Source organism: Felis catus, chromosome C1 (assembly GCF_018350175.1).
Source record: "Felis catus isolate Fca126 chromosome C1, F.catus_Fca126_mat1.0, whole genome shotgun sequence".
NCBI classification, from domain to species: Eukaryota; Metazoa; Chordata; class Mammalia; order Carnivora; family Felidae; genus Felis; species Felis catus.
In genome coordinates this window covers 167,693,817-167,715,554 of record NC_058375.1, presented here as the reverse complement: position 1 = coordinate 167,715,554, position 21,738 = coordinate 167,693,817, and the positions used below count along the sequence as shown (strand labels likewise).

Here is a 21,738-nt window from a genome sequence, read left to right as displayed (position 1 = left end):
ATGTAGCCCTCAAATTAATCTCCACCATAAGTCTCTGCTATAGGTGATTAAAAATAGACAGGGAGGAGAGAAGGATATGGTTGCAGTTTGCAGGACATAAAAAATGCACATGCTGCTAAATTGTGCAAGCCACAGGGAACACTTCTCACAGGTGTTCCACCGGGCAGAGGTTACCTGCCTGCAAGTGCAATCCAAGGTACTGACTTCAGGCTTTAAGGGCCCCTCTCCCTTTCTCTGCGCCTTAGATACCTGGAGATACCAATACTTATCTGAGCTCAGAAGCAACCACACTGCTCCCAGTTCTGAAGTGCAGGGCACTGGGAGCTGGGTGTTTTTCTCAAGGAAGGCTTTTGCCTCTGGAATTTCCTGCCTGTCCCAGTCTGCCAGAACCCCACCTTACTGACCGTAAGGGACTCATGAAAGACTTGTTTTCAGTACAACTTTCACTGATGGGAGGAGACCTTAAGGCCATAATTTTGTGAAAGATAACTTAAGCAATTATCATAACTCGTGATATGTGGGTTATAATAATTAATGTTGGTGCTTACTTCCTGTACATAGCAATTTCAAATAGGGTACAGATTTAAGAATAAACACACCAGCGTCTGTCCTTAGTAATGAGTAAGTGAGAGTACATACCTGGATGTGAAGGTAATTAGAATTCTAAATCTATAAAAGCTATCTGTCAGATTAATGCTCCTTCTCACCCTGGTAGCTCAGGTGTGCTGGTGCCTCAGTAAACCCTAAATTCCAAGGTGGTTAACAAACACAACCTGCTCCTTTAGAAAGCTCTAGGATGGTGTGCGTGGTGTGTTTGTCAAATCTCAGACCCACCCTGGAGACCAGCATTGGCTTTGGCTGGACACTGAGATATTTACTCTGGACGATTATGCCCAGACATTAACAGCTGAGGGCTTAATTATTGATGGAGTTAGTGTCAATCATTTGAGAATATTATTTTAAAATCATTTGGTCAAAAATAATAAAAACAAAAATCTCTGCCGTGTAACACGGGTCTCTTGTCATTTATTACTCTTGAACTTCTCCACCCAAAGAAGTAATCTCAGAAAACTGCTCTTCTAAAATTATTTTTCCTTCCCCCTTAAATATTTTCTTTCCAAGCGCTCTCCCTTTCAGAACCCAGCACCTTGGCTGTCTGCACTGTTTTCAGCAGATGCCCCACATCGGGGTTACCAATGACACGTTTTAGTTTTGAAAACTTAAATAAACACGGAAAGAAACCCAGAGGAGCAGAAGCCCCCCCCCCCCCCCCCCCCAAGCCTTTCCGATCCGCGGCGAGGCTGCGATGCCTTCAGCGCTGCGGGCCTTCCCGGCTCCGCCAAAAAATGCCCAGGCTGCTCAGTGTGGTCTTCAAGCCGAGAGCCGGTCAAAGAGGAAAAACAAATAGTTGGCTTGACGACCTCCAAGAAGAGTTTCACTCTGGCTTGACTAATATTTGAAAGATCCGCCCCACCGCGCCGCTTGGCATCTCGGTGTTGGGACCTCGGCGGTTGCCAAGAATTTTTGCAGGGGCTGGAGCCCCGAGGCCGAGGACCGCGCGGAGCTCGGGTCGGGACGGAGGCTCCTCTCCCTCGCTGTGCGCGCACGCCTGGAAAGGCGGGATTTAAAGGCAGCGATGCTGCGGGAGACTCTGCAGTGGCCACGGGCCCCCGAACGGTCCCGCCTCATTCGCCCTAGTGTGTGTGCCTCGCGAGTCCCTGCCTGGTAAACCGTCCACCAGCTTCGGCGCGCGGCAGTGGTATCGGCGCGTCCAAACCCCCGGGGTCGTGGGCCGCGCCAGAGGGCCGGGCCCGAGCGCAGCCCCGGCCGGGCGCGCCCCGCGGGCTCCAGGCACACGCCCCTCACCTGGGCGAGGCAGGGCGCGCAGGCGCTCAGCGCCGGGGCCGCGGCCGGGAGCCTCAGCCCCGCGCCCGCCAGAGTTGGACAGTTCCGGGGCCGCGCCGGGCCGAGCTGTCGCCGGCGCCGCCGCCACCGCCCCGGCTGCAGCAGATAGCGGGAGAGCGTCTGCGCGGAGCTCCAGCGCAGCCCCGGCGGGACCGCCGCAGCCGCCGGAGCGCGAGCAACAGCTTCCCGGCCGGAGGAGCCACTGCCCCACGCGCCAGCGGCCCGCGCGCCGAGGTAAGCCTCGGGCGCCCAGCCCAGCCCGTTGCCCCTGGGACCCGCGGCGCCTTCCCGCCCCGGCCCGCGCGCCTCCTCTCGGCGAGCGGGCAGCGGGGCGCGCCGCCCGAGGGAATGGCCGGGAGCCTCCCCCCGCCCCCCCCGCCCCCCCTAGAGTTTGCACTTTGTCCGGCGGTCCCACTTGTAGAGGAGGATGCCTAACCGCCGCTTGCCCGGGCTGTGGCGTGAGGCTCCTGTGAGCCCCTGGAGTTAGGAGGAAGGCGTGGAAGCCAAAGGAATCAAGGAGTCCCCAGCGTGGGCTCCAGGGCTCGGATTCCCAAGGACGGAGGGGAGGATGGAGAAGGGTAGAGGACAAGGAGAGTGCCCCTCTGTGGTTAGCCGCAGTGCCTCCGTCACTTGGGCTTGGAAGTTTGGGGCTGGGCGTCTGTCTCTTCATTACAGGGAAATGGGTAGTTTGGGGAGATGTGGGAGGAAGATAGAAGTCCACACTTAGGGTTCTGAGAAAGTTCTGCAGCTGAAAGAAGGTGAAATGGGGGCGGTGAAGCAGAAAGAAGGTCTCCAAAGTTTGCACTTGCTGGGAGCCTGGGGTGGGGGCGGGGGCGCTGGGTGAAGGTGTCAATGCAAGATGGGAGGACACTGTGGGACTGCGGAAGGGACAAGGAGAAGGGGAGGGGGAGGACCATCTGCTTCGCCACTGTTATTTGCGGGGGCCCGTGGGGAAGAAGGGAGAGCTGGCAGGACGATGCTTCCCCCAAATGTTTCCCCAGGCTCTGGAGGACAAACAGTTTTTATGGTGAACCTGGATGGGGGAGTGTTGTAGTCCTTCAAGGAAAATAAATTGCCATCAAGCCCCGGCCCCCATAAGTACAAAATAAACACAGTTTTGGAATGCTCTCAAAAGTTCTTGGATTAGGAAACGTCATCTTCATTTTCATGTAGAGATGTGGTTTGCATTTCTCTTCGGGTTTGCTTTGCTCAGGATCATTACACCAAGGTACATGCAAACTTTGTTAAGATGTAGCAAAAGATGCTCAAATAGAAATAAAACATTTGTGTGATAGGGTCCAGCCTCAAGCTTGGAAACTGGCAGCTTCAGAACAATGCATAAGCTGTAGAAAATACATTTATCAAATTAAAAAGAAGGCTTTTCGTAAAGTCAATAAGCTACATCTTAGACAAAGTTAAAGGTTTTGGCTTGAAAGAGCCCCCTTAAATATTTCAGGACCCTATTTCACCGGTTTTCATATCATACTCCTTTCATCTTATTTTGATGCATATGTGCATTGAGTATGTGCTGCCTCTTCTCTGTAATAGATAAATGCCCTTAGAATGCAAATACTGCATTGCAAGTTCTGTTGTTACTTAAAGCTTTTGAGGTGGAAAAAAATGTTTATTTAGTCAAACTGTTGGTTGTAGTTCAGATTCTGTATTCCCATAAATCAAATATTTGTGGATTTATAATTTACACTGCTACTCATTTCCAAAAATGATTTGAGGAAGCTTGGAATGAAAACCACAAATCAAATAGCTATTCTTGTAGATCTCCTTGACCTCTCATGGATGCGTTTGTAGTAAAATGCTTTTGAGAAGGTGAATTCTCCTAACAAAGGAAAAATTACTGCTCTCCCTGGAATCATCCTAGTGAGATAAATGTTTTGCAGCATAATTCCATTCCTTATGTACTTCATTTGCATTATATTATTTTATGTTACATAAGTAATGATGTCTTTATAGAAGTTTAACGGCTAAGCAGCACCTATATTAAAGAAAACAATGGTGATATTTAATAGCATTTTACCAAATATACAGATTCACTGAGCAAAAAGAGAACAGTGAACTTAATGTATCCTTCTTGAACGGAGGCAGAAAGGGAACCAAGGGAGGTGTCTCCTCTGCAGTCAGATGAGAGAAGGAACTGTCATTAGTACTTGTCACCTAAACATGGCCAATTAGTGAGACCTGTCAGCAGTTAGAAGATAACTTTACCAAGCGTTAACTATCATTAAGGATTATCAAGGTATATCAGGTGTTCTCAGCATTCTTTCTCTCAGGCTAGTGACCTGGCTCAGAGAGAAAAAAAAAAAAAATCCTACAAAACAAACATAACTCTAAAAGGTAAAATGTCTACTCAGCATAATGCTTGTGTGGAGCTCCCACCATGGAAGAGATAAGAATCTTCAATTGCTAGACCACCTCCCCTTACTTTAGATTTTTTCTTCCAGCTGAGTTTGAAGATATCATTGCATGATTTTTTATAGCAATTTATATTAAAAAATACGAGCAATTAGCTTACTTCTCACAGGAGTAATGGTTTCATTTGTGAAAATCTTTGCTCATAGAAGTAAAGAGCAGAATTGGCTTTCTGCTGTTCCTGGAAGATCCTATGTCTTCCAAGATCTAAAGAACAATGAGTGTATTTGTCCCAATTTCCCACTGCGTTATACTTCTGTGTTTTTATTGTGACTCCCCCCACCCGCACTATTTCACTGTCTCTATTCTGCCATGTCCCCTAGTTCTGTCTCCTGTGTCTCAGTATCATCTTCTTATCCTACCTTTTCTTTTTCATTTTTTTTTATTCGGCAGTTCTGATCCTCTTTGCTTTATAGATGATCTCCTTTTTGCTTTTTTGCATGTTACCTTTTATTCTTGGTGTCCCTTTATTAGTGCTGGATTATTTTCCAAAAGTGGGATTCCTAAGTCTACTTTCCTTCCTAAATTTTGTATTGACAATTTGAATTAGCTGTGAGATGCCTCTATATTTCTCTCAAGTGCCTTAAACTAACAGGTCTAAACTCTAATCAACATCTTTCTTGTTACAGGAAAAGAAGTGACTGCCAATTTCTGTATTCCCCCCCGTCACCCAGGACCTTCCCAATATCTTTGCTTTCCAAATACAATTTCACAGATAAGTTCTAAGGACTCCATCTCCATATGATGTCTCATAATGCCTTCTTCTCCACCTTTTATTCCCACAGGGACTTTTGTTCAGACTCTTATCCCTTTCTAGAGACTACACTAATGTCTTCCTGACTAGTTTCCCATATCCAGTCTCTCTCATTCCCAACCCATTTTACACTTGGTTTGCAGAATAAGCTTCTTAAAGCAGAGCCAAGCTCAGACACTGGCTAATGAACTTTTCCCCAGTGGCCTACCAAATACCATATGAACCTCGTCTCTGACATTTTATAGACCCTTTGCAGTCCAGGCCAAAAGTAGCTCCACATTTTTACTTTGATCTCATAGATTCACTCTCTCATTCATTCATTTGTTCATTCACCATTTTATGGATATCTGAGTGTCTGCTGCATGCCAGGCACAGCTGTAGGTAGTACTTTTGGAAATACCTCTTGTATTAGCTTAATGATATGCTTTATGTGTTAATTTTCAATGATGGAATCCACTGTTAAAATATAATCTTATGTGGTTGAAATGGGGCCCCAGCAATCCCATTGACCTCCCATCCCTACCCTTAGTAGGGTCTGAGGCATCGTCAGACTCGTGAGTCTCCCTGAAACTATTGGAAACACTGCTCTAGGCAGAAGGCAGTGTTCCCTCAACACACAGCTGGCTTCTGAGTTCTCTGTCTGGGCTTAGGCTGTTCCCTCTGCCTGGAATAGGCCCTCCCACTTCCCCATTACCATTTCCAGCTGTCAGAAAGTCCATGGAGTTGCTCTGCACGTCTCTGAATTCCAGTTTCTGCTCCTCCAAACCCTGTAACAGTTTGCTTGGCCTCTTCTTGGAGCACAAGTCATTGTATTCCTCCTATATTTGTGCTTTCTGCATTGTCCCCTAAGGGCACCACACCAACTTTGCCTAACCTCAGGCCTTCCTTTCCTGAAATACCCAGCGGGGGGTTGGGGGCTGGCTTCTTGTGGGACATCAACAAGTAATTTAATTAGACTGAATTCTACCTAGTTCTCTAGTCCCAACTTCTGCCTGTAATAGCTCCTTGTTTTAACAACCCAGTGTGGCTCTTACAGTAGAACCAGGGCTCTCAAATTTGAATATGCATCTAAATCACAAGGAGATCTTATTAAAGTGCGGATTCTGGTTTAGCAGGTCTGACTTGGGGCCAGAGGTACTGCATTTCTAAGGGATTCCCAGCCGATGTTGAAACAGCTGATCCTTGAACTTGAGTAAGGTAGTAGATAACTTCACAGTTTGGGGAGTTTCCAGCAGCTCCTGCCTCTAGGTCTGGTGATTTTCCTACAATTAGTGCTTGCTTCCATGTTACTTTCTATGCTGAAAGTATTTGAGGCCTTGACATGCTTCCCAAGCCTGAGTGGAAGCTGTGGTGATGTCTTTGGAGTTTTTCTTCATTTTGCTGAGATAGTGTTGCAGCGGCTAGTTCTCCCTAATTTATTTTTCTCTGGCCAATGATATTTCTTTGTTATATATTCCTTCTTATTTTCTCATTATATTCAGATTGTGGTTGTTCTCCTTTCTCACTCTGCTATGATTCTTTTTCTTTCCTATGCTCTGTCTGGTTCTTAAAATTCTCTTCAGATGCCTTGGCTGACTCCCTGCCCCAACTGTTTTCCTATTGCTTCCAATTTTTTTTTTTTTTTTTTTTTTTTTCTGTGAAAGGAGCCCTGATAGAGGGTGCAGGAGGCTCCAGTTCTTATTCTGCCTTGACTGTGAGCATGAGATGTTGGACAAAACTGTTTCTTTCTGGTATCTTCACTTGCGGATAGAGGTCTACCTCAGCACTAGGATGCATGTGAGATCTTCACATGGGGCAGAGGAGCTGGTTGGGGGAGGAAACAAGGATCATCTGATGATTCTGGTGTTGGTGTGTGCCCTCATCTAATGTTTCTGTTCTAGATAAACAATTTGAACTTTTGTTTTTGTGCTACTCGGAGGAAGACTCATGTATCTTATGGAAAAAAAACCTATACCTTGGCATTCGCAAATCCAGTAGTTAACCCTGGATTAACACTAAAATCAATTCTGGAGCTTAAAAAGTAGTGATGTTTTTAGCTCATCTCAAGGGAATGATTTAATTTATCAGTATTTTTTTAAATCTCCCCAAGTTATTCTAATTCCCAGCATGGGTAGAGAGCTACAGTATCTGATCTGTAAAGGTGGTATGGAGTGATGATTAAGAACTCAGCATTGTGCTTAGCAAAACCCAGACTTTGCTACTCACCAGTTTTGAGCGCTTGGGAAGGTTACTTCACTTCTTGGGTCTTCAATTTCTTCATCTGTGAAATGGGTTGACTTGGTTATTGTGAGGCTACATGGGGCCTTCGGTAGAATCCTGTGCATATTGTGGTTGTTGAAGAAACAGTAGTGGTCGTTTGTCCTGATAATCATACCATTACAATATGTATCCACTGAATTACTTATGGGTCATTTCGTCTCAGATATAACATTCTTCTCACCCCTGTTTAGTTTCAAGATATTCAGCATAGTATAATCACTTTGAGAAGAAATTTATGAGCATATTTTTCAGAAGTCAGTGAAAGAAAACAGAAGGGGGCATATATATTAATAAAAAACAATCACCCTTTTATTTGTGATCCATTTGGTGCCACATCAACTCTATGATTTCATAAATAGCAGAGAAAGATTAAAACACATATAAACGGATACAAAAAGATGACCAGGCTTTCATACCTACTTCATGAAAAATGACTTTGTTCTTTAATAAAGACATTTCTATAATCAACAAATAGAAAGGGTTGAAATTCATGGGTCTAAGAGAGCATTTTGTTTTAGAAATAAACATAAATGTGTTAAGCATTTACATTTCTGAGTTTATAATGGGAAATTGAACTTAAAAATTAAAAAGCACACACAGAGAGATACCCTGTTCTGTGCAGGCTAAAGCTAATAAACTTTTTCTCCTCTTTTTGGCTGAGATTCTAGAATAGCCATTATGCTATAATGCTATCATATTGGCAGAGCAAAGATTGGATAAATGGATATAACCAATGTTAACTAAGGGCCTACATCCCTTGTTTTTCTGTATACATCCGGAAACAAGTGAAAGGATATTCAGTAATTACAGTGGGCCTGGCTTAGGTATTACTTAGGTCATTACTTAGGTACTACTTAGGTCAGTAATCAGGGGTTGTGATGCTGATGGCCTTTGAATGTAAAAGAACAGCAGATGGCCACTGTTACTCACCATTTTCTCTTAGGAGAAAATGTTTCATTTCTGCACTATTTACTTTTTGATCAGGAAAAGGATTTTTCATTTAAACTGATTAAACCTTTCTAAAGTTTATTTTCCATATTTTGATGTGTACTTTTTAAAATAACACAATTAAGAAGATATTATGACATATTAAAAAGAACTTTTGAGCTACACTAAGAAAAGGTTCATTGTGAGAAATGTTTAGCTAATTCTTTTTTTCAATCTTTGCTTTAATATGCTTGTGTTAAAATTGTGTAAAATTCTACAGAGAGCTGTGATTTTTAATGTGTATTGGTTAAAGTGGTCAGTCTGATGGTTAGTCTATTATGTACGGTTTTCAGAGTCTAAAGGCCTGGACTCTTGATCAACTTCTACTAGTTGCAAATCAAGATTCAGATTCTAATTACTCTCAGGCTTAGTAGATTGCTATTTCTGTAAAATATTAGTTAAGGATATAAAAATGACTACTATACAGTCTTTAGGGTTAAAAGGGATCCTTGTGCAATATGCTCATTGATAAATTGGTAAAATAAGACCAGAGAATCTAGAATATTTAAAATTTGAGCCTAAGGAAATTAGGGATTACAAGTAAGGATAGAAAAGCTCTACTGGTACTAACACTAAAATTTAAATTATATAAACCTTTTGATGTCTTTAGAGTTGATACCTTAGAGGTGAGAAAACCATACCTTACAGATTTAGGAAGAGAGGTATTACAATATATTTTACCTAAAATGTTTTTTACCTAAAATATATATTTTACCTAAAATACAATACTGAGAGTAAGAACACAAAGCAAAAAATACCATACTTTTGTATATAAAAAACACACTTGTATGTAAATATCGGCATTTTTATTTTACAGATATGAATATTTTTATTTTAATGAATTGGTCATTGCACAGGGTCTTACATAACATCTAGAAAGGCTGCTGGTTAAGTGTATCCATTACCTGCATATGTTACACAATTGAAGATGGAAAGTAGTATATAGTCTAATGGTTGAATTCAGGCTCTGGAGTCAGAGGTTGTGGATGCAAATTTCAAACTCTTCCCCTTATTAGCTATGTGAGTTTAACCAAGTCACTCAACTTCTCTGTGCCTTAGTTTCCTCAGTTTAAGAGACAATGAGAAGTTTTCATGGGATTGTTGTCAGAAAAAAATGAGCACACGTAATATACTTAGCAAAGTTCTTAGGACTTAGCCAAGTCCAGTACCCATAAAGGTAGCCATTAGTATGCATAATACAGTTAAATAATTAATATCAAATACCTCACAGATACTCTGACATCTTTGCCAAGAGAATTGTGCAACTCTAAGTTTTGCGCCTTCAGTTTGAAACTTACTTTGTATTTTTCAAATATATGTTACTTTCTTCTCTACCTTTCCTTGTTTACTTTAGGAGAACAATGAAATGAAATAATAGAGGTGTGGAACTGTAAGCACTACAAGGACTCTAGAAAATTTATAATCATGTGAAACACAGGCGGATTTTTAATAACAAAATATATAACTCAGGCTGTAGGATTTTTGAAAAGACCAAGTAGCTTAAGATATAGCTTCTGTGAATGTGCTTCGTGAACCTGGGACTCATGTCTAAGCCCGGAAAGTTTGGCAAGTGATCCAAATCAGAGAGTGATCCAGATAGAGGAGCCAGCTCATGTAACCAGGATCTGTGGCCAGGGTGGACTCATTCAAGGACAGACTCTTCTCAGGTATCTGATTATGGTTGCATAGTCACCTGGATCCTCCTGGGTTCACAGGCATTTATTTTAATACCTGCATTGGATTGTCTAAGTTGGAATTTAGACAACAAAATAATTAGCAATAAAGCCCCAAAACAAAACATAATTGGTAAACTATATTCAGGATTACCAAAGAAAGAGTTTAAGTCCATATGTACCTAATTACTACGTCTATGGTTCTTAATGGTCAGTCTCATACCCGTGGGAATAAGACTCAGAATGTGGAAGGTAAAATCTTCATCTTGTTCTGCTTTTGCATAGCCTTCCTCTTGTGTCTCATGCTTGCGGCCCTAGGCTGATCCTAAAAGTGTCTCTAGAACAGTGATTCTTGGACTTTAGTATATAAAAGAATCCCCAGAGAGCTTGCAAAAAAGTGCAGATTTCTGGAATTCACCCTCAAAGTTTCTGACTCACCAGGGCTTGAGGTAGGACTCAGTAATCTGAATATTTTATCAAAATATTTTGTAAGTATCCCAGTTGATTCACAGACCACACTTAGAAATTAGTACTAGTTCCCTAGATTAACACTAGTTCTCAACTCAGGATGCATATCAGAATTACTGTGGTTCTTAGTAAAAGTCCAGTTAAATAGGCCAAGCTCAGTTCCTCTATGATGTATTAACCGCAGGACACTGTTTCCTTAAGCTGCTCTGAGTCACTCATGTGGAGCCTGTCATGTGCAAATTCTAGAGAACAAGCCTGTATTCTATCATTGACTACCGAGTGGCCTTCAGCCACAGGTTTTCATATACCATGGTTCTCCATAGCAATGTGGACCACTGACCACCTGCCTCAGTGTCCCTGTGAGCTCACGTGTGATATTCAGATTCCAGGGCCCAAACCTAACTGTACAAAAAGAAAAAAAAAAGAAAAAGAAAAAAAGAAAGAGAGGAAGAAAGAAAGAAAGAAAGAAAGAAAGAAAGAAAGAAAGAAAGAAAGAGAAGAAAGAAAGAAAAAAGAAAAAGATGGTGGGATGTGAGGTCTTGGAGCCAGGATTTTTCCCGGTTCCCCAGATGATGGTTATGCCTTGATGAAGTTCTCTATTCAGTGTCCTATAGAGCTAGCCTCTGCCTACATGGCTCACAGCTTCAGACAACCCCAGTGCTTGTGGTGACCACACCAACTGCAGTGACCATAAGGCCAGTACAGAGACCACCATGACTACTGAATGTCAGCAGTGTTTCTTCCCTCTCACATCTCCAGGCATCTCCCATCTCTACATCCTGCGAACAGCCATTTCTCCTGTCCTTGTGGTTTTATAATGGGAAATACAGGCTCCTGTCTCTCTGGTCTCTTCCTGTCTTCTCTTTTCCACAGCTGCCAAGTAGAGACCCAAGTGACTGTGCCAAATGTACAGATGTGATGGCGCACATTCAAACTGCTGCTGCCCTGGCAGTGAGACCCCTTTAAGCCTTTTTAAATCCTTGAAGTCTTTCTTGCCTCCCTGTGTATAGCTTACATAAGCAGGGTTTAAATTTGTCGAGAATTTCACAGGTTTTAAGATCTGTTGTCTTCCTCTTAAAGTGCTTTGGAAAAAGGAACAGTGTAATGTGCTCTTGGCTGGCATGGAGGAAAGGCAACCTGATCTTTAGAAATATTTGAATTCTTGAAACCATATTTCTCAATTATCAAGAACTATAGCAAGAAAAATTACTGTGTATGTGTAACAGGTCTGTCTTCAGGGCATGTACTTCAGTAGACCCATTTAAAAATATAAATTAGAAAATGTTCTAGTGTTGCTATATGAAATAACAAACAAAAGTGACATTGAAAATGATTAAATATTATATTACAAACAACTCTGTCATTGATTATTTTAAAATCTGAGCAACAGTTTTCTGTCTTATTAAATACTCCTTTATCTATAAAACTTCATAGATTGATTGAGGGTGAGGTGTTATAAAAGTCAATAGTTTAACATTTCCTCATTGCAAGGTCATGTTTTGATGGAACCTTATGTGTAGCCTGATTCAGTCCTCCTAGATGTCAACCTCTTTCTTCAACAGTAAGGAAGGTTTACTGGTAACTAAAGGGAGCAGGGCTTGGTAAAGTTGGGTGATTGGCAAAAAGGTATACCTACCTGGAAAATGATACCACCCATCAAATTAAATGAGAGAGGGAATTAATGCATATAGGAGATAGGAAAGTCAGGCTTTATGGATCTTCTCAAGAGATAATTACTGGTGACATGGTAAATTTCTTTTTCTAACATTAGGAAAAACATTAGAAAGATGAGATCAGAACCATTCCTCAGGGCTAATAATGATGTGTGTTGGATGGGAGGGTTTTTAGTAGTATCTGGGACCTGTGCTTACTTAGGGAGATTGTACTACTCCAGAGACCTCTCGAACCAACCCACTTCCTTGTTGCTGTCAAGCTCTGTTATGACTGTAAGAAAGTGTGCACTGAGAGCATGATTTCAGCACTGGTTGAAGCCACTCTAAGCAGCCTAGCATCAAGAAAGACAAAGCAGAATTTTTGTAAGTCTCTCCACCCTCGCGCTGCCATTTCTTAACCTTCTTTAATGACAGGACAAGGCACATGCCTCACCATCGGGTGCAAGATAAAAGGGCTTTGAACTGACATGGAAGCTGCCTACAAACACTTGAAGGGGTGACATGTGGACAAAGAAGTAAATTCATTCCTCAAGTTCAAGCAGGTGCAGTTAGATTCAGTGGGTGGAATTGTAGGGAGGCAGATTTCAGTTCAATATGAGAGAGAACTTTCTAATGATACATATACTGTTGAGTAGTGCCCTGAAAGTTTCATACTTGCTCCAGGAGAAAGTAGGTGACAGATGAGAGGATCAGCCACCAGAAAAAACATACAAGGCATTCCAAGATTGAGTGGAAGCTCAGCTTGGCCTATCACTATAATCTATCCCCTTTTTGGCATTATTGATAAAATAATTTGAGGAGTGACTATAGGCAGGGGAGGGGGACATATAAGAAAAGAGGTACGTGAAGAGGTAGGTACTTCTAGACTCCTTAAAAGATGAAAGAATAATTACCTCACCTTTTCCCTCCTGCTTTTTAAGGACATTACACTTAGTGAGCACCTATAATGTGCCAGAGCATCATGTCATTTAACAGCCAAAAAGCACAACTCCCAATGTGTCCTCTCTTAGCCAGAGTTCTGCAGATGCTTTCCTGTATCTTCAGTGACTCACAAAAACTGTCCTATACACTCATCCTCCCCAAGCTAAACTCCTTGATAATCTTGTCATATCACTTCTTCTGTTTTCTTTGTGGTGTTTGTAGTATTAGATTATAATGATCAGGTTTGTATTGATTGTATTGATTTTTATTACTTGGCTGTAAGCTCTTTGAGAACAGACCCCTTTGACTGGTTCATCTAGTTAGTGTCTTTTCAAGCACCTGGCAAATAGTAAAAGCTCATGTTTGTTAAATGAATATTTGATTACTCCTTCCATTATACCTCTTCCTCAGAAGAAATACCTAGGATGACTTTTGTCCTCAAGGTAAGGAAATAAAAGGAAAAATACCAGAATATTCTTTCTCCTCCTGACCCTGCTTTTCCATTCCTAAACACATCCTAATTACCTCTTCCATTCATTCTATTTTAGGGGAAGAGGAAAAGCTAGTGAAAGAGAATGACGTAAGAAAAAAAAAATCCCCAAAATTAAAAAAGGGAAAACCACCTCTTGTGCAACCCAACCAGAGGTGTTACCTTTGGCAGCATTACTGGTAGGATGAGGAGGAAATCCTGCTCCTGCTATTAACTAGCCTTTGTGACCCCAAACTAATTCTGTGACCACCTCATTGTTTCTTCCCAGTAAAATGAGAAGTTTGTCAACACCATTTTCAGGGACTCATTCAGGTCTGAAATACTGCAGTTCCTAACATCTTTTCCTCTCCAAGGTTTCTTGAAGTCCTTTGCCACTGCCTAGTGTTTTCCTGGGTGACCAAGAATCTAGAACGGTGATGAGAAGCAGTGTCAGGAGGTGACATTGGTATGAAACAGTGTTCTTTTTGATTGGACACACTGGCTCGAGTCCCTGCTCTATGGCCTTGGGAAAATTGTAAACTTCTCTAAGGTCAAGATTCCTCTCCTGTAAAATGGCCAGGACATTCCATACCTCTAGCACTACAAGCATTCAATGAGGTAACGTGTATGAAATGCTAATCCTGCCCCAGAAACATAATGAGCACTTCGAAAATGATAATGGTTATTATTTGGAAATAGTCCCCTGTCTCTCTTTTTTCCCCCTCTTTTCTCCAACCCCTGAAAGACACCCACACACAAGTCCTGAAGAAGTTTTCTTGGCATAGTTATATTGTGCTCTTGCACATCATTTCTCCTCCATCGAGAATTAGGAGAGGATAGTCAAGGTCTTTTCCTGCCAAGGCATTCTGCTCTCACACGCACAATGGCCAAAAGAGCAACCCATTTCACAGTGACTGGGGATATATTTATTTTAACATTTACCTAGAAGACATGAATATTACTGAGGAGACACTGGAAGTGGGTGCGGGGTCGTCTGTCTTAATATCATATAATGTATCACACCTAGCCAAGATTCTTTTATTTGAGAAAGCTTTGACTGAGCAACAGTGACACAGCAGCTCCTCAATCTGACAGTAAATAGACACCTTATAAAAATTTATGAAGTTCAGGTTGTAAAGAACAAACTGCACATACCGAGTAGTAACATTTCTTATTAAAATAATTTCATCTTTAAGCCCGTGGTCTCCATATCGCCTATAATAGAAGCCCATGCTCTGGATAGATACCTCAACAGCCTGTAAACTTTTATATGGGCTTTTGAAAAGGGATGATAGTTTTACGAGATACGATTTTCTCATCTCACCAAATTAGATTATTTGAGAGTGTCCCTGGATGTAAAATTTCAATCCTGAGTAAATCTGTACCTCTGAGACTCTGTGCAGCCTGCTAGCTAGTGGAAATGGAGCATAATAAATCTGCCCTGAGCCCATTTCTCTCCACACAACGCCATAATTCATTCTTTGCTTGGTACCCATGACCACTTTCTCGCGGCTAATCAGTCTGCATCCCAGGCTGGTTCCTTTCATGTGCAGTGCCTCCTTCCAGGTCCAGATCTCGCCGCTCATCATGCCCTTTTGCTCACAGGCTTCTTTCTGGAGCTTGTGTGGTATCATGGACCCTCCATCCAAGCTGTTCCTCGTCATATGGCAAGCGGTTACTCTAGTTCTAGGGTGGCCTAGTTGTTGCAGTATACTTTTAAAAAGATGCTCTGTTTAAAATGGATTAAAATAGGTAACAGCATCTCTGAGGATCTGTAAACCCAGTAGGTATTTCAGCTATTCTTTCCTGAATCTCCTCTGTGGGGACAAAGGGGGAATGACCTGCTACAGAAGCTACATGTTTCTTTTTTCCCTGCTTCATTTATGAGGACTACTTCTTTTTTTGTTCCTACCATTTTTTCCTCTGCATCTGGTATAACATTGCTTTGGTCCGATGGCACCACTACCATCGACTGCCACAAAACCAAGAGTGGCTGCGGATGACTTTCAAGGAACTTGAGAAGAAAGAGTTTAGGAAAATGGCCTCCATTGTGGAGCAAAGGTAGACTGAACTGGGAACTAAACACATTGTTTTTGGTCCTATTTCTACCCTTAATTATTTTTGTGGTATCGCACACAGAGTCACCAGCTCTCACTTCTGTCATGTGTAAGGCAAGCAGGTAGCAATAGGTAAATTTTCGTTGAGAAAGTTATATAAACTATAAATTATCACCTGTTCCTCCCTACAATTTCATTCAATAACTTAGTGTCTTGAGACGGTTTTAATGGAACGCAGGACTTTGGAAGATTTTTCCAGAGGATTGTGCTGTTGTGCAGGGTATAGTCCAGGGGGCCACTCAGAAATAACTTTGTGCAGAAGGCCAGGTAATCAGCAGTGGCCTGGCCAGAGGGCAGGCACCTAGACCAGCAGTTTGAAGCAGAAGCAACAGCATCCAGTTTTTTGGTTTCAGGAGAAGAGTTATCTTTATGTCCTTCAATGATTTTAAACGTCTGTTAATTAAGCAGCTCTTTACAGTTTTTTCGTAATGCGTGCACCTAAATTCATTTATCCATTTTTCTCTTCAACTCTCTGAATTTGCTCAGAGCCTCTATTTCTTGTCTGGTAGTATAGGAAAGGAAACGGAAGCCCTGAGAAGCTGGCTAACATGCCCAGAGTGGCACAGTTCAGTGGCAGAGCAGGACTGGGCTCTCACCAAGGAGAGCGGACTCCTTAGTTGCTTAGGGTTCGTCCATGGACAGGCAGCATTGATGTCACTTGGAAGCTTGTTTAAAAATGCAGAATGTTAGGCTCCACCTCGGGCTTATGGAATCCAAATCTCCATTATAAACCTGTCCGTGTTTAGCACATTGAAGTCTGAGGACAGTAATTGGGTGGAGCCTCCTGCTTCCACCGAAAGTTCCTCTCTGCCCCCTGCTTCCAACACAGGGTCAAGCCCTCTGGGTTCACTGAGAGACCACTCTATAAAGGAAAACTATGCCCAAGGTGCCTTGGGGCAGCTTCCTAGATTTTATATGTGAAATAAAACAGAGTTTTTCCTCCCAAGCATTTTGAGGGGTTATATAGAATCACACAAATAGGTAAACAGGCTATGGAATGTGTGTCTCATTTAAAGGCTTTAACAGGTTAGCTCCTGAGCAAACTCCTTCCTAATAGCACTACCTCATATCAGCAAATTCTCACTTAAAAATATGTAAATGTAACAGGACAAGTGGGAAACATATCTCATTAGATGTCTGGGTGATTAGGATCACTTAAATTAAATCTGTACTTCTGGGTCTGAAATAACTTCAAGATCCTAAGGCTGTTGGATCCAACTAAGTTCCACATTTTGAAAATAGACATGCTAGGTTCTTTACAAGAATATGGTTTTAAAATGTAAGCATAAAAGTAACCAAATAACACCAAATTTGGGATATAATCCTGCACTGATTACTGTTTTGATAGCAAGTCATTAACTCCTCCAAGGTGACTTTCCACAACTAAAAGTCACTACCACGTGCAAATATGTCAGTGGGGAGAATATTGTCTAAGAGAATCTTTGAAATGTTCCCTTTGTCTTTCATCATCGTGCAAAAGAACCAGTTGGCTTTGAAAAAGTCCTGCCGGCCACAGGACACAACATGTCACATGTCACAACATGACAACTTTTGACAGTGCCAACAGAGTTGAATAGGACAGAGACGTGTGACTCATTTTGTTCCAAGATATCCAAGACCACCATAAACATACTTTGAATTCTAGGGCACCTGATACCACATTGTAAATATGGAACCATAGATCATTTAGTTCTTGCATTCCTTAGGATGTACCGGGGATCCCCCAAATAGGGAAACTCTTGCCAAGTTCCTAGTGTGGCCCATCTGAAATGGTCATTTGTGCACATGGTGCTTTGCACATGCAAGCCCAGAAAATAGAACAAGAGCTGCAAATCTTCACAAATATGATGTGAAAAATGCGCATGTGATCCATACAGTTCTTTTATATGAGAGGCAGATGTGACATGCCCTTTGTATGATGAGTTTATCTTTGATTCCTGTCCCCATCAATTTTAGTGACACTTGCTTTTACCTTTATAGGCAGAATGACATTTTTGTTCTGGCTGAAGTACCCTGGGTCGACTGCCTTCAATAACGGCAGCCCATCTATTGCTGAGATTTTACATCTCTTGAGGGTGGCATTATATTCTGCCTCATTATACAGAACTGGTTCTTTTATTTATTTATTTTTATCTCTTACCTGTCTTATATTCTATCGCCTTCTTCCATTCATTGCATTGTACCCAATCAGATCATTGACTCAACCAAAGAATTGAACTGGGATAAGGCTACATATTTGACTAAATGTATGGCATAAGTTGCTACCAGGACATACCATCTGTATAGAGAAAAATATTCTATAATAGACATCCTGGACTCTTTTTCTGAGACTCTTAAAACATTACCATCTTTAGGGGAGTTAGAGTAATTTCTGGGTTGAGAGAATCATTTGGATCTGAGATAATCAATTTTATGTGGTGTTGGAGTAGTGAGCCTTATGCTCTTGATGTTTGAAGGAAGGATTTCCCTGGTATATGGATACTGTACATGTCACCAAGACAAGGTTACAAAGAAAGGCAATGGAAAAAGTAAGTCCTCAGTATGGTTCTTCAAGTTGAGTAGTTTATCATATGTTAGAGAGTTGTGATTTTACTAAATGTTATTTGTATTTGGAATACCCTTTGTTATTAGATTTTTACTTATGTTCTGAGAGTGATACAGTTTGAGATAAATAGTGTTACTTTTTTTTAAGGGCACAACTAAACATCCTGTACATTTTTACATTACTGGAGGGTCATACTGATTCATTGTCTACCCTTCTTCTACCTCTTTGCCCTAATGATAAACTAAATGGTTTGATCTTTTTATTCAAAGCATTCCTTTAATTGAACAATTATATTTTCACCTTGGCTTCCTTCTTTCCTTTCCTTCCTTCCTTCCTATTCTTTAATTTCAAATTTTGTTTCATAGAAAGAACAACAATAACAATAGCAACCAGAGGCCACAGGCAACCTTACTGTGTGTGGTAGTGTTTTAAGCACTTAACATGTATTATATCCTTTAATAACAAGATAGACATTATCATCATCCCCATTTTACATATAATGAAACTGATGCCTAAGAAGTTGAGGAACGTTTCTAAGTAATAAGGCTAGTAACAGACAGAACATGATCTTGAACCCAGTTGTCACTGACTCTAGAACTCACCTTCATCACAAAAACCATACTGCAAGAGTAGAAAGGAAACTTAAACATCATCTAGTTCAAACTATTAACTTGACTAGGTCAAGAGAGGTTAAATGCCTTACCCTAGGACACACAACTAGCAAATGAAAGAGCCCATTTCCTTTGGTTCTATTTTTATGGAAGTTATGTGGGAATGTTTCATTCACTCTAAGTGGCCAGCTTGGATCGGCTATCATCTCTGGATCAATCTGCTGTAACAGGGAGTGTGAGCACACTGCACAGAATTGTTCAGAATGGCTGCTACCTCCCTTGACCCTCTTGCTGCAGGTTAAGAGGAATCTTCATGGCTGGGCAAGGAACAGCTGCAAAAGCTGTTCACTGTATGGGGTTGTTATCTCCCAGGCTGGAAGCTCAGTTCTAGCCAGACTCTCACAGAGCCGGGAAGCAAAGTTCCTGTTAAGGAATTTTCCATGTTATTAGGATTCCTCCTCCCCTCAAAGAAGACCAAATCCAGGGTGAAATCAGTCTGCCTTCGTTGTTCTTTGCTCAGTCTACTCTCCAGGCCCTGCCTCTCTTTTGAAGATAGATTGAATTTGACAGATGGAAAACCAGCAGCAGTCCTGAGACTGGCTGCCAAATGGGACAGAGGAGAAGGTGATCTGATGGGTTGTGGCATTGAACTGAAAGGGTATGAACATCAATGCATGAGTGAAGACAATGAATGGTGACCCTCTTGAGGAAATAACATTTTTCATCGCTGAATAAACCATGCTGAAGGTTTGGGAAAGGGAGAAGGCAGCTACTGGCAAGATACTGCTTTCTGTCGTATACCTATATTACAGATTAGCTTGCATAATGGTGCTTCAACATAAATGTGTGTCCTGACTGGACTTTTTTTAGTCATGTATTCTTCTGACCACAAAACTAAACTTATTCATGAAAAATATGAAGAAAGAAGTGGTGATTCATTGAAGATACCCATGCAGGTGGAGTCGTGATTCACTGCGATAGAGTTTGTTTCACTCTACATGGGCACTTCCTTTCCCTTTCCAAGCAGGCAGCCAGGCCTGTGTGCTCCCCTGGCCTCAGGGGAGAGTTGCCTTGCAGAGAAGAAAGCAGAAGTTGCCTATAATAGACTAGAGACTGGCTTTGGTATTCTTGAGGCCCCTGGAGGTGACAGTATTCCAGAAGGGAAGAGCAGCAGGGAACTTTGAGAAGGGTAAGCAGGGAAATATGAAAGGAGAGAGTTGATTTCCTAAAGCTGGTGTATTCAAGGTTAGTCTCCTTCTTTGGAGTAACCCAGTGCTGTGGCAGGACTTTGTGAGGGAATGTGATACATTTAGGGAAGCCATGCATTTTATCATAGGTGTCTCCAGCCTTGGCAAAAAATGCTACAGCACATAAAGCACGGCCCCCAGCACCAAAGGAGAGGCCTCCAGTTCATGAGTTTTCTTTAAAAAATGCAAATCTGAGCATGTTTCTCAGCAAAAGATCCCTTCCTTGACATCACATCTGTAGGAGATAGAGAAAGTTATTTCAAGCCGGTGAACTAGCATGTGCAAAATTATGAAGTTAACAGCACATGTGTTCTCTACCAGTGATTTTCTTCATCTGGATCCTAGAGTTGTGTTTATAAACAGCTGGAAGGATGGGCCAGGACTGCTCATGGGTGGGCTTGACTGCCATCTGGTGGAATCTCTGTGGGCCAATGATTTTCAAATGTTTTGAAGGAGCATATATCACTTTTTCAAATAAAATTTTACACAGAAACACCATAAACTCACATGCTATACCGTCTACCACATAGCTTTGAACACTTGAAGCATCTCTCTGTGACCATGACTGATCAGATACCCATTATCTGATCAAATTTGAGATGTAGAATGATGACTACAATGATGGTAGGAAGATACACAGAGAGTGAAGACAGAGAAGGTTAGACTGGATGCAAAGATACCAACATAGTGAGAAGAAATTTCTAAACACAAATTGGTAATGTAAAAATAACTTCATTTTTTCTAGAAATTTCAGTTTCTGTTGTGAGCCTCATTTGACTTGATGGTAAAAACTTAGTTATACAATTGAGGATTGTACTCTCCTTCTTTGACTTGGATCTCAGTCCACAGAGTGTTTATATACATGTAAAACCACCACTTATTCAAAGCTTAGTTATGTACAGTGCACATACTTTATAAATTTGAACTCATTTAATTACTATAGTACCACTTTAGGGTATATGCTATTATTATCTCCATCTTATAGATAAAGAAACAGGCCCAGAAAGTTGAGTGATTTGCCAAAGTCCAACAGCTCTTAATGACTAGAGCTGGGATTTGAACATAGGCAGCTCACTACCTGCTATGCTCCAGTGTTTCCATTCGTTCCCAGTGCAGCTATGATGTGTCCATGGGGAGTGTACCATTTTGTCCTTGAGAATGATCGGTCTTCTCTGGCATCCATAGCCCTGGATTTGTTTTTTCTCTGTCCCATCTGGTTTTAGCACATCATCCATGCAGGTTGCTTTAGAACCTCCAAAATGTTTTCATTCAACTATTCATAACCTATACTGTGCCAGGAGGAAATGATTGAAGCTGTCTAGGATTCTATCTACCTAGATTAGTGGGTTTTATTTAAAAAAATGTTTATTAATTTATTTTTGAGAGAGAGAGAGAGCACAAGCAGGAGAAGGGCAGAGAAAGAGAGAGAGAGGGAGACATAGAATCTGAAGCAGGCTCCAGGCTCTGAGCTGACAGCCACAAGCTCGATGCAGGCTGAAGTCATGAACTGTGAGATCATGACCTGAGCCACAGTCCAACACTCAACCGACTGAGCCACCCAGGTGCCCTGGTTAGTGGTTTTTTTCTGGGAATTCCCTGCTCCCCCGGGCACATTTGGCAATGTTTAGAAATTTTTTGGTTATCCCAACTGGGGAAGGGGATTAGGTAGATAGAGGCCAGGAATG

General features: G+C 41.7%; 1 protein-coding gene across 1 annotated transcript in view; it reads left to right on the top strand.

Annotated features, from left to right (window-relative positions):
- Positions 1–2,047: 2,047 nt before the first annotated feature.
- Positions 2,048–21,738, top strand: part of ZNF385B (zinc finger protein 385B) — a 406,146-nt gene continuing 386,455 nt past the window's right edge. Inside the window, exon 1 of the mRNA XM_023259514.2 lies at positions 2,048–2,139. The gene's annotated coding sequence lies outside the window, so the exon portion shown is untranslated. The remainder of the gene's footprint in view (positions 2,140–21,738) is intronic.